This window comes from Guillardia theta (assembly GCF_000315625.1).
Source record: "Guillardia theta CCMP2712 unplaced genomic scaffold GUITHscaffold_422, whole genome shotgun sequence".
Lineage (NCBI taxonomy): Eukaryota > Cryptophyceae > Pyrenomonadales > Geminigeraceae > Guillardia > Guillardia theta.
The window spans coordinates 1-3,214 of NW_005434263.1; the positions used below are offsets into that span (position 1 = coordinate 1).

At 56.1% G+C, this 3,214-nt stretch overlaps 1 protein-coding gene across 1 annotated transcript in view; it reads right to left on the bottom strand.

Moving 5' to 3' along the window:
* Nucleotides 1–2,418: 2,418 nt before the first annotated feature.
* GUITHDRAFT_156686 (hypothetical protein) overlaps nt 2,419–3,214 on the bottom strand; it is a 1,626-nt gene continuing 830 nt past the window's right edge. The window contains exons 3-4 of the mRNA XM_005817986.1: nt 2,861–3,058; nt 2,419–2,584 (exon numbers count right to left, since the gene is read on the bottom strand). The gene's annotated coding sequence lies outside the window, so the exon portion shown is untranslated. The remainder of the gene's footprint in view (nt 2,585–2,860; nt 3,059–3,214) is intronic.

Genomic DNA, 3,214 nt, shown 5'->3' on the forward strand with positions numbered 1-3,214 from the left:
TTTCGTTTCCTACCTCCTTACTTACTTCTTCCTCCTTCTTCGTTACCCCTACCCCCCTCCCTCCCCTTCCCTCCCGAGGTTCCTCTCCTCCTCTTTCCCTTCCTCTCCTCCTCTCCTCTCTCCTCGACCTCTACCTTGCTCCCATCGTTCAGCCTCTCTCTCTCTCTCGCACTCTCTCAGCATGTCGACTGGCGCAGGAACTTGTCTTCGGTGTAGCTTATGGCTGCTACTGCGACCCTTCGGGACTGGTGAGATCAATGAAAGAAGAAACAAGTTGAGAGGAGAGGAAGAGGGATGGATAAGATAAGGGCGATGCAGATGTCGGTCATCTTGATGATCGTGGTTGTGGTGGAGATGGTGAAAGTGGTGATGGTGATGGTGATGGTTGATCGCGATGATGACGAAGATGACGATGTTGCTGCTGCTGCTGCTGCTGCTGCTGCTGCTGCTGCTGCTCTTGATAGTGGTGGTGGTGATGGTGGTTTTGGGACGGAACCGAATCCAGGGATGAGAATTAGTGCAGTCTGAGAAGTAGCACAAGTGGAGGGAGGAGAGGGGAGGGGAGTTGGAGGATGGAGAGAGGAAGGAGAAAGCGGAGCAGAAGTGAAGAGACGAAGGGGGGAGGAAGGACGGGGCAACACAGGCATTGCGGGGAAGGAGACTGGAGGAGGAGAATGCACTGAACGCAAGAACAGGATTGTGTTTGTATCAAGGGGTACGACTTACCTGGAGGAATTCCTATCTCCATCTTCTACTGCGCCGCTGCTATCGCTTCCCTCATCTTCATGTGGACAGGTAACCTCCCTCACCGCCCGTCAACAAAACTATCACCTCTTCCCTCTCCTGACCTCCTTGTACCTCATCTTCCTCAGTCTCTGTCCCCTCACCTTCGACCGACACCACCATCTCCTCCTCCTCCTCCTCCTCCTCCTCTTCCTCCTCCTCATTCTTTTTCTCTTCCTCCTCCTCATTCTCCTCCTCCTCTTGTCTTCTGGCGACTCTTCCCTTTCCTCTATGTTAGTTCATCCCTTCAACCTCGTCGTCGACCTCCCTCCCTTATCCTACTGCCTCTCTCCCTCCCCTCTCTCCTCTCTCCTCTCTCCTCTCTCCTCTCTCCTCTCTCCTCTCTTCTCTCTCTCCCTCCCTCCTCTCTCTCTCCTCTCTCCCTCCTCTGCAAATCGACTGACCTATCCTTCCCTTCCTCCGACAGCTTTTCTCTCTATCCTGCATATCATCTTCGTAAGAGATCGAGACTTTTCTTCTCTTCCTCTAACTGCCTTTCAGCTGAGAGCAATGAGCGATGAGAGGGAGCAGGAGCATTTCATGAATCTTACTTCCGTCTCGGTTGCTCCTGCTCCTGCTTCTGCTGCTCCTGCTTCTCCTGCTCCTGCTCCTGCTGCTCCTCCTTTCCTCCTCCTCACTCAGCACCTCTCCTTATTTTGCTTCTTCTCTCATTCTTCGCTCAGGTTGTGGGAAGGCTTCTCACCTCTGGCGCTATCGTCTTGCCGGTCACTTTCGGTGTCTTCGTCATCTACAATGACGAACTTGGGTTGAAGGTTCGCCCGACGACTCCTGCTCCTGCTCCTGCTCCTGCTGCTCCTGCTGCTCCTGCTGCTCCTGCTGCTCCTGCTCCTTCCTCCTCCTCCTTCTTCTCCTTTCTCTACACCACCATGCTTCTCCTCCCCCCTCTCTGCTCCTTCACTCCTCCATGCTTTTCTCATCTCTACCACAGTCTGCCTACTACCACAAGGGATACCTACAGGACGACGTGGTTGCCGGGATCAGTTACTGCCTCGTCGCCTGCTGCCTGATCCTCTTCTATCTCTGCTTCCTCCTCCTCCTCCCCCTCCACATTCAGAAGATTTACGAGGTCTCCCTTCCTTCCCCTCCTCGCACCCTATCCACTCCGCCGCCTTGTCTCCCCCACCCTTTCCTGGTTCTACCCATCTTCCTCCTCGTCCTTCTCTTCCTTCCTTCATCCTTCCCCTCCTCCTCTTTCTCTCCCGTCTTCCTTGCCGGACCTCCTCTCCTCCTCAGCCTCCTCTCCTCCTCAGCCTCTCTCCCTCTTCCCGACTTTTCTCCCTCCCTTCCTCTCACCGAGGCACTCTGACGATGGTGGGAGCAGACAAAGGTTTCGTGCTACAGGCAGGACGTGAAGCAGTCGCAATTGAGGGAGCCGAAGAGGTGGAAGGGGGAGCGGAAGGGGGAGGAGCGGCAGGTGCTGGTCAATCGACATGTGATATAGGAGGAGACAAGGTTGAAGGAGAGCTGTCGTCCTCGTGAAGGGTTCAGTGAGGAGGGGCAGGGGCAGGAGGACCAGGAATGACAGGTGGTGGGGGAAGGGAACAAAGAGGGAAAGAAAGGGAGGAGAGAAGGGGGAGGAGGAGGGATTGGTCGAAGGGCAATCGTATAGCATTACAAAAGAGATGTACATGTATTAAATGATTTCTGCTGGAATCACAAGCGAGCAAATCGAGAGGAAGCGATTCTTCTGCAAGCTTTCCGCCCCCTCCGTCACAACATCTCGCTCAGACTCTTCTCATCTCTTCTCCTCTACCGCAGCTCTCACTTTGGAGAACACCTCCTGCAGGAACCAAGTCAGCGACAAGCTCGAGGGGGAGGATGGCGACGGGAGGCATGCTGTGCGCATGTGGAGGAAGACGAGCGTGTACAGCAAGGGAGATGGGGAGGGGAGAAGGAGCGAGGAGGGAAGGAGGAGGGAAAGCGAGGAGGGGACTGGGAGAGAGCAGGAGCAGGAGCAGGAGGAGCAGGAGATGGCGATGGAGGAGATGGAGGAGCAGGAGCAAGAGCAGGAGCATGGAGTGCATGGGAGGGAGGAAGCTGAGCTAAGACGAGGTACCTCCATCTTAGTGCTTCTGAGCTGCGGGAACGGACGGTCCTCCGGCCCACAGGAAAAGACAAGCTGACCGTTTACATGAACTTCCAGCGCTCCCTTGGTAGGACGAGGAGGAAGCTGCAGGAGCTCCGGGGTCCACCCCTTCCTGGGGTGACCCAGAATGCGCGCATGGGGGTACTCCCTCCTCACCAGGGCCTCGAGCTGCAGGAGGATCATCGTAGGTTGAGGAGGAGGGAGGAGGAGGGAGGAGGAGGAGGAGGAGGAGGAGGGAGGAGGAGGGAGGAGGAGGGAGGAGGAAGGAGGAGGAGGAGGAGGAGGAGGAGGAGGAGGAGGAGGAGGAGGAGGAGGGGTACATAA